We start from the raw sequence: 10,646 nt of genomic DNA, 5'->3' as shown, positions 1-10,646 counted from the left end.
CAATCTCCAAAACCACCAGACCACCCTTCCTGGGCCCCTCCCAGTTCTCAGAGTCGCGGTCTGGCTATGACTCAGCCGATATCTCGCCGGCGATGCACATTACGCCGTGCGCATCAATCTGCCTTAAGCTTTAGCCCAGAAGCAGACATTATCGCCAATCTCCTTTTACCCTAAACAGGAAGTAGATATTTATTCACACTTCCTGTCTTCAGATCGGCATTTCTGCGTGTTCCTAGGCGGACCTCTGCTGGAAAATCACAGCCACCAAAGAAAGAGACAAAAACAAGAACTGCCAGCGGGAGCTAATCTGAGATTTGCCGTACATTAGCCGGCGTATAGTTCACTTCCTATAGAAAGTTCTTCCTGTCATTGCCGACATTCACATCATCAAACCCTCAAAACAGATTCCCGGAGTCCGGATTCATCTTTATTTTTTTTTGTTCAACGTTTTATTGTAACAATGTTTTGTATTAATTCATTATATTATTTAACTGCAGAGATTCACCCAAGATTCACCACAATGTATTGGCCAATCCAATGATTTCCTGGGGAAACGCACGCTGCTCCATAGCATAAGAGCCGCCTTCCAATGCATTCACCCTCCGCAACATTCACCACATGCCCACCACCTTCATATACATTCACTCTCCGCAACATTCACCACATGCTCACTATTTTCCAATGCATTCACCACATGCCCACCACCTTCATATACATTCACCCTCTGCAACATTCACCACATGCTCACTACCTTCCAATGCATTCACCCTCCGCAACATTCACCACATGCCCACCACCTTCATATACATTCACTCTCCGCAACATTCACCACATGCTCACTACCTTCCAATACATTCACCCTCTGCAACATTCACCGCATGCTTACTACCTTCCAATGCATTCACCCTCTGCAACATTCACCGCATGCACCCCGCCTTTATATGCATTCACCCTCTGCAACATTGGCCCCATGCCTGCCGTCTTCAGATGCATTCACCCTCCTCAACATTCTCCATCAAGGGCCCAAGGCAGGTGAATCTAGGCTGAGAATGTGTGCAAACTGGACCGGATTTGATAAATACGTCACAAAGTCATCATGTGATAGAAATAGCAAATAGACTTCTGGGAAATCACCGAAACAGATTCTAAAAAAAGATCAAGAATTGGAGCTATTCTCAGATTCACCCGTCCCATCATTATTCACCCGTCCCATCATTATTCACATTTAAATCTTCAGACGAGATTCACCCTCTGAATGTATTTTTGCTTTTATATTTTATGTGTAACATTCGCTGTGTTCACACATTGGATGCAGGAAGAGTAAATGAAAGTCCACACTCTCAGCTCGGCACACACGTTACAATCTGATTGGACAATCTCCTTTAGCTCTCAGGAGGGGGAGGGTCCGTCTGATTGGATACAGAATGGATTGGACAGATCAGGTCGGTCCTCATATTGCGTCGTGTTGGCAGATGTAAAGTTGATTGCAGAGAGACTGTCACACGTATGGCGACCACGCCTCACGTTACACCCATATTTAGCGCCCACTCGCGCCCGCCGTGCTCCTGAGCGCATGTTGCACTTTGGCGCATTCGCCACGTTGGTCATATGATAACATGGAGCCGACAATTCATTTTATTGGGCCTCCCTATGTGCAGCAAAGAACCTCATGCAGCAGTCCGAGCTGCGATGTTGGTGCGTTATTTGACCACGTTTTGGCGCATTACCGCACACGCCAAGACGCGCATGTTGCTTGCTGCGTACGGGGCGCCATTAAAAAATTAAAGCACATTTTGTGAACAGATGCAGTGTGCAATGTTGTGCTCATTCATGCCGGCACCAAGTGTTGCATACATCATACCTAGAAGCCAACCGCCCCCCCCTACCCCACCCCCACACACACCTTTACCTGAATCACTGGGGGCATCTTCATGCAGGATTTTGCCATCTTTGAATTTAGCGTGACTCCGCCCACACAGCCGCATCATCCAGGTCTGGGAGAATACTATGCATCCCATCTGCCACCGAGCGGAGGAACTATGCAGAACACGCTGGCGATCCCTCCTCCCCGCACTGTAGTCCAGCGGCACTTCCTCCAGCCGGGCCTGTACCTCCATCCTTGGACCTGAGGCTGGGGCAAAAACCTGAGCATTGCACCCATGACGCACTGACTGCAGGTGCAATGCTCTGCGGGCTTCATTACAAATAAACAAGTACATATACTGTACACTCATCATGAGATCAATCTTGCTGCATTTACAACCTTTTGCAGGTGGACTGTCCCTTTAAGAAATAAAATCAGCCTTTGGGGCAGGATATTTTTAACATTCCGCGCATGATTAGCAAACAGCCGACGTTTTATAGAAAGAAATAAGAAGAAGACGCGGAGATAACGTCAGCAAATTATTTATACTTTATTCTACAAAATACACAGGAAGAGTAAGAGAACACTTAAAGAGGAACTCCGGGATCAGCAGACGTTGTCCTCATACCAGAGCTGTGTATTCTTCTTGGTGAGCTCTGTGTATTTCTTCCAGATCTGTGCAGTCATCCAATGTGAGACTTGGAGCTGGAATATGTTTAGAGGATGGAGGATTGAACAGGTGGGCGGGAACACCCCAAGGTGGGCGGGAACAAAACTCTTTAACAAATTGCAGCTAGGCCTAGAAATAATTTCAGCTCAGATGTCTCCTGCAGGTTGGTCCTCAAACACGATTGCTGTAGGACATGGGTCAGAATGGCGCCCTCCCTGCATGCTTGATTATTGTGAATGGCGCCCTCCCGGCATGCTTGATTATTGTGAATGGCGCCCTCCCTGCATGCTTGATTATTGTGAATGGCGCCCTCCCTGCATGCTTGATTATTGTGCATTTAACGGCCAATAGAAAGACAGCGGAGTTCCAAGAATTGTGAGTAATCGTCATCAGATCAGACACACACTTTGCTTTACAATATAAATGTATCCAATTTGTGTTAACTTTATAGTAACTGAACGGATACATTTGCATAGACGCCAACTGTCCCGGACAAACCCCCAACTTGGACCTCAGTCCTGGCGCTATCCTGGGACCACAGTGCCACCCTTGAGTTCCTGCACATGAACATTCATTACAGTGATGGGGAGTAGTCCACACACAGAGAGGGGGTTTGGGTGGGACAACCTGGTCACTGGAGGTGCCTGAGGCGGACTGTGGGCAGGGTTACCTGTGTCCTGGGGACTGAAATGTTGGTTGGTATGCATTTGGCAGTTTTATAAAGGGTTTAAGTTTTTTGGTTGATCACCACACCCAACTACGCCTACTTCCCCGCTGCTAGGGGCAGGAGAACGGGTTGAGGTTGCAATGTCAAGGATCTTGGCCGTTCAATTCCCTTCCTCCCCTGAGCACTTGCCCAGCTGCTTACTAGCAAAAAATATCTGCTAGTTACTGATTTGCCAATCACCTGGTAAGTAATCAACGGGAAACGATATTAAAACATCTCAAAGAAGAGGTGACATGGCGCCGGTACCAACAGGAGCAACCAGTGATGGTTCCAAGGCTCCAGGCAACCGTACAAATAGGTCCTTCATAGGCTTTTTACTTTTTATTATGGGAATGCTTCTTTTAGCTAACATAATGAGTCTGGTTTAGGAATTTTGAGGAGCTGAGTGAAGATTCCCATGAGAATCTTGAAGACTTGAATGAAGATTCCCATGAGAATCTTGAAGACTTGAATGAAGATTCACATGGGAATCTTGAGGAACTGAGTGAAGATTCACTTGAGAATCTTGAGGAGCTGAGTGAAGATTCACTTGAGAATCTTGAGGAGCTGAGTGAAGATTCACCTGAGAATCTTGAGGAGCTGAGTGAAGATTCACATGGGAATCTTGAGGAACTGAGTGAAGATTCACTTGAGAATCTTGAGGAGCTGAGTGAAGATTCACTTGAGAATCTTGAGGAGCTGAGTGAAGATTCACTTGAGAATCTTGAGGAGCTGAGTGAAGATTCACTTGAGAATCTTGAGGAGCTGAGTGAAGATGCACTTGTGAATCTTGAGGAGCTGAGTGAAGATTCACTTGAGAATCTTGAGGAGCTGAGTGAAGATTCACTTGAAAATCTTGAGGAGCTGAGTGAAGATTCACCTGAGAATCTTGAGGAGCTGAGTGAAGATTCACATGGGAATCTTGAGGAACTGAGTGAAGATTCACTTGAGAATCTTGAGGAGCTGAGTGAAGATTCACTTGAGAATCTTGAGGAGCTGAGTGAAGATTCACCTGAGAATCTTGAGGAGCTGAGTGAAGATTCACTTGAGAAACCTGAGGAGCTGTGTGAAGATGCACTTGTGAATCTTGAGGAGCTGAGTGAAGATTCACTTGAGGAGCTACGTCAAGCTTCACTTGAGAATCTTGAGGAGCAGAGTCAAGCTTCACTTGAGAATCTTGAGGAGCTGAGTGAAGATTCACTTGAGTCATCCAATGGTATGAATAGCCATTTCGTGTTTCTTTCATCTGCACATGACTGACTAAAGTGAACCAACCCCAATATGTTGCAGCACGGCGGTTTTGTGTCAACAGTCTGATGTGCAACAACTGGTTAGGTCCATTGGTTACAGCTGACCATGGAGGCCACAGACAACCGTCCAGGAACTTGCAGAAAGACCACCACACTTAGGTTCTCTGGTATGGGACCCTGGATTCAAAATTGTTCCAAAATTTCCATTATTCACTCACATCTGCATCTGTAGAGGGGCCAAACAAAAACCAAGGGGGGGCCTCCAAGTCAGACAGCCGCTCGGTAGATGGACACTTGTATTGAGTTCCTCTCCGGTTTAGTCATCCCATGGTGCAAGAGTCCCCGGTCATCAAGAAGTAACACTTTTGTGGAGTAACAGGAAGCGGCAAGACATACGCAAGAACAACAACCTAAAAAATATACAGCAGGTCGTTTTTGGGAAATGAGGCAGCTCAGGCCAATTATAATCACGGGCAGTACTTAATTATTTTTCAGACGGGTCAGAATTCGTATTGGAATTCGTATTGCTCTTCACGAGTTCAAAAAATGAGGTAATCCGGAGAGCCCAACCAGTGGCCCTCTCCTGGCTGTGAAGGACGTCGGCCATCGGATAAGAGTCTAGTCAAGGCTTTGGGCCTTAAACAGCTGTGGCGTTGCTGCGCCACCAGAACTCCCCCAGGTCCTGTAGGGTCACCCGCGGCTGCCGGGCGATGACCTCGTCCCAGTCCGGGGAGTAGGCAGGAATCGGGCGCGGGTTCGGTGCTGGTTCCTCCACCATTAGCAGAGTGGATTGGCTGCGAGATACGGGACGGGAGGCCCAAAAATCCACGGCCGGGGGAGCCGTCGGCACGACCCTCCTCCGCCGTGACCTGTGGGTCATTTGGCAGACTCTGAAGGACAGTACTAGACTGGTCACCATGAATACGCCGGTGAACAATGCCAGGCAGAACAGGGCGATAAAACACTGTCTGCAAGGCTGATGAAGCAACGCCAGGTCCGGGACGGTGGGGTCGTCTGCGGGGATGGTGGGAAAGGCGGCCATGATTCCGGAGCCCTGGAAACCTGGGACAGGAGACACATAAAAGGAGGAATGTCAACGGTTTCAAAGAGACCCGTCAATGTAGAAAACACACATGGGCCGGCCGGATGACCTGCTATTGAAAATTTAAAGACTTTATTCCCCACAAAAAGATTAAAAAAACAACAACAAAAAAAGTAAAAGAAACCTAAAGTGACAGTATGCAAATAATTCATTCACACACACACACAAACACACACACATTCACACACATACACTCACACACATATATATATAAAAAAGGAAACGAAAGCACAAGTACATGAAATGAACTATACTACCCTAAAAGTACCCCCTCCAAACAAAAAACACACCCCCTGTTAAAAAAATAAGTAGACACCTTTTGTCTACTCAGTGAGGAAAATCGAATGTTTTTATCACTAATCAATGTCATTGAAATGACTCCAATCACCCCTCGTAGGCATACTGTATATACATTGTAACAAGCTGGACCGCAGGGTGTATCTGCTCCGTCTATACACATCACTGTGCAGCGTTGGGTATTCAATCATCATACGGGAACTTATGGAGAAGCCCCCCCACCCCCACCGTGTGCTCATCGATGCGGCTGCACTATGTACCTACGGCGGAGCGTTATACACATCACAGTGTAGGAGTCGGCACGGCGTTGCAGCTGCAGAACACACAAATTAAATGTAAAGTCATTTTCATACCGTTTTTAAGGTTCCCCTCGTCTCCGCTCCAGCCAAGCTTTAGGGTAAGACGAGGTAGAGAAGGAAATTGCATCAAAACCACAAAGTTCTGTGTACAGAAAACTTCCGTTGCCGTTGTCTCTGAATCCACGTGAGAGGAAGTGTGACGCATGGCGCCTGTATGGTCTGGGCGTCACGTACCTGTTGCTGAATCTCTGAGATCCCCAGGCAGGCAGGGAAAATGGACAAGGGGAAGTCAAGCACCGGGCTCAGTCATTGCCGAAACATTTACCTCCAATGTTATTCAGGGTGGAGCTCCAGTTTTCTTCTCAATTCATAGCAAGCTGTGCCAAGAGCATCATTATAAACAGAGGGGTGGGACCCGTGTCCTCTAATAGACTTCAAGAAAAGCATTTTACAGTACAAAAATTCTATGTTTCTGTTCTATGTCATTCTTGTTTTCGAGTTTGTTATGTGTATGCTGCTGGTCCTTTCGGACTTCTTTGTAATTTGTACTAAAACCTTTTAAAATAAAGAATTTATTTCAAAAAATTCTCTGGTTTTCTCACCCATTGCAGAACACAGGAAGTCATATACTGTCAGAACATCCAACTGATTGATGGGCAACAGCTCCAAGGCCCAATGATACAGAACTAGGGACGGTCTACAGCACAAGAGTCACCTGAATCCAACACTGGATGAGGACAAATCCTGCTTCTGAACGGGGGAACCCACCAGCACGACCAAAGGGAGGACACAGAGAATCAACCAGATCCCTAAAATAGAATGGTCCCCAAGCGGAAAGGAGTGACAACACTGAAGGAAGCGTCAGTCCATAGACCAAGGCAAGCGCTGGGTAACCTGAACCCACCAACAACCAAACGTGGTTCAAGAAAAGTCCCTAGTAGACATGGATACCAGACAAGGGACTTGGACAAAAGTCTTTGTAAGGGTAAGACCAGCAGGTCTTAGTAGGAAGTCCCCGGGCCTCTACACATCTGACCCCATAAGGGTCAAAAAAAAGAACGTCGTACCTCATGAGATTGTCAGAATAGACGGCACACACACAAGGGAAGAACCCTGAAATTGACTGGAAACCACAACTTGCGATCGGTGTGAAAATTGACTCTTAAAGGAGAACTATGGGGAAAAGCCTTAACCCCATAGTTCTCCTTTAAGTCCAGCTCCAAACTGACTACAGCCTTGATGGAGCAAAGGAAGAAGCTGGATACACTCACCAGTGAGCAAGAGGCGCCTGCTAAGGGGAACCTCACTAAATAATAGCGCCTATCCTTGACTTCAAGGGCCAAGAATGACTTTGCAGATCCCACGATGCAGCAGCATCCAAGGAACAGGAGTCCTAAACCTTTCCTTGAACCCGAGGGAGGAAACCTAAAGCGGCAGACTAGTCTGTTCTGCCCAGACACAGCCCAGGGTTGTACGGGGCCCTCCTCAGGTGTTCTTTACCTGTAACACATGGTCCAAGAGGTACCTTGGTGCAGAACCCTAACCTTCATGTCCAGAAGTTGGAAAGAACTTGTTTCTACGGGGAAAACACAGATCCACGATTCCATCCCAGGCCGGAACCAAACTACCTCTCTTCATGCAGAAGGGACTCCTGATCCTTCTCAATAGTGAAGAGACAGCAACACCTAAATCGTGTGCAAACAGAGAGACTTGACCAGAGAGGGACAAGCACCATGTTGAAGGAACCACCTGCTCCGGAAATCCAGAACTAGACCTGGTAGGCAATGATTCTCCAAAAAGAAAATCCCTGGGAATGGGGAAAAATGTCCTTATCGGGTATATGGAAGGAAGTTGGGCGATCAGGTAGGAACCAAATGATCCTCAGAGGCAGACACGCAGCTCTGTTCAGGAATTAGACCCACAACAACGGAGTAAGGAGCTGAGGTGAACTGAGAGGAAACGGCAAAAAAAAAAAAAAAGGATGTGCCTTTGAAAAGAAGACCCTTATCACTCGATACCACAGGAAAAGAAAAGAGATGGGTAACTCCCAAGCTTCTGACTAGAGGTCCGAGGACACATGCTGTAGACCCTTCCCCTACAGAGCTATGCTGGTGAAGATGGTGACAGCAAGCCCCCTCCATCATTCCCAACCACTCTCTGCATAGAAGAAAGGCCTCTTCATGGACCGCACTTATTCCTGTGATCTTGTTTGTGTCAGAAAAGTGCAGAGCGGTGAAATAAGAGCTGGTAATCAGGAGGCCCATGCTCCGAAATGGGTGAGCGATGTGCGGTCACCGTCTGAATCTCAGCTTCTGCTTCACACTACTCCAAACTCCTGTTAGGGAGGAGAGGACCGCCATGTTTCACCCCAGGTGACCAGGGGGTCCTTCTGGAGAAAAAGAGGGAGGACACTAAGGGCAACGAGGTGCTACTGTCCTGACCTTACATGCCCCAACGGAGGAGGATTTCTCAGAGGGAGAAGAGGACACGACTTCATTGGATGAACTGACATAGGTACTAGTCACGGCCTCTAGAAGACCCCAAGGGGGCAGCGGAAGGACTGTTGATCGGTGCTGTGGTAGAGGAAGAAGAGGCCAAGTAGCAGATGAGAGTGCCGGAGGTAAGGGGTTATCCTGAGAACCTAAAGGGGTGCTCTCTCTACTTGAATGCCAAAGTACAAATTACCCAATGACCCACCTAAGATTAACAATTATCCGCCCACCTGGAAAAGTGGGGTCACCCCCTAATGCTGAAGGCTTTCCCAATGGCTTATTGGGATTCTTGCTTCCAACCTTGCGGGCAGCCTGAGAAGGCTGTGGATGGGTCTACTCTGGAAGTAGATGAAGGAGAAGGATGGGACGCCATTGACCTTTCCTTGGACATGCTGTGGCAGATGTACACTCTGGCCTCACGTGATATCCCCGATGATGACATCAAGGGTAAAGCTGAGTCAACTGTTGGACTTGATGGACTAATGTCTTTATTCAACCTCAAATACTATGTAACAGCATCCCTCAGACACCAAGCAAGTTAGGTGCCCCTTGGCTATAGCATCTGCCTCCCTTAACCAGAGCGCTCTGCACATCTGTATGGACAACAGACCCATACAGGACACAAGTTTAGATGCTTCTAAAAAGCCTCCGGCCCCCAGATATCTGCTCCACATTTTGTCAGTATCCAATCCTCCTGTAGGTGGCAGTATAACCTGAGAGTATATGACTTCCTGTGTCCCTCAGCGGACAAGAAAGACTATGCAAATTTCTACCTTCACACCTCATTGAAGCTTCGATCACCTTGTGGGACCATTTTCCCCCCGTGTGGGTTCCTGAGTCATGACGTGAGGACTTACCGCTCAGGACCTTCATGGCGGGATCACCAGGCATTACTTCACATTTAAAGTGTATGTAAACCTCCCTACAGAACCTTTTATATAACTGCCGGTGGAGACGTGAAGAGAAATACCATAGTGACAGCTCTGAGTCTACTGACCTAACATCCAACATGGTGGCACTCTCAGGTGCGGCTGTTGAACATTGTCAGAACCTCAGATCTGTTCTGTGTTGTCTCGAGGAACCTAACAAGCCCACCCAGTTCTCATCTTGGACTACAGAACAATCAGACCCTGTGCTGTGAAGGATACTGAGTAGAGGGCAAGTAATATAGTAGCTTAGCAAAAGACAACTGGACAGGGCTGACACCACTTTTGAGATTTCAGTCTACAATGGGGAAATTAGGAGTGTAGTGCATATGTGGCAGATCAATGGGTATGTTTCTGTCCCTCCGGGGGGTGGGGGGTCTTTAAAGGGATAACACATGGGAAAGTGTGCGTGTCCTGCAGAGATGTTCTGACTTTTGTTGCGCTATACGCGTTAACAAAAGTTAAAATTGACATGTTACTCTATCTGAAGGCTGTCAGGGCCTTTCACCCCCCGTGGTTCTCAACCGGTGCACCCCTCAGGACCCACATTTGTCCTTGGTCATTAAGTCGTAACCCAAGTCGCACTACAATGGAACGTACGGCATTGCGGTAACGCGCGTTCCAGGGCGGGGGCGATCAAACTGTGGGCGGGGAGGTGTGTTTGGGGTACTATTAAAATGAATGGCAACGCAAGACACCTCCCGCACCAGAACGCATGATTGCATTGTACAGTGCGTTACTCCGGTCCAGGCACCTCTACAGGACACCTGAGGGAGCTGCAAGCAATGCATGTATGTATGGAGCTCCCTCGTGGCCGTGGCCCCATCCCACCTCAAGCTGACACTCGGCGCCGGGCAGCGTATTCTGAATGGCTGCTCAGCACGAGAACTGACAGTGCTGCGCTAGGGGGTGGCAGAGGAGCCTCTCACCTAGAAAAGTGGAAGGCACGCGGCGACCCACTGAACATGGGGTCACGACCTGCCAGTTGAGAACCAAGGCTTTAGCCCATCTGCCCCCCCCCCCACCCCCCCCGCACCCCC

Source organism: Nanorana parkeri, unplaced genomic scaffold (genome assembly GCF_000935625.1).
Source record: "Nanorana parkeri isolate BGI_ZX_2015 unplaced genomic scaffold, ASM93562v1 scaffold379, whole genome shotgun sequence".
In the NCBI taxonomy this organism is placed as follows: Eukaryota; Metazoa; Chordata; class Amphibia; order Anura; family Dicroglossidae; genus Nanorana; species Nanorana parkeri.
Note: the sequence above shows the minus strand (reverse complement) of the source record.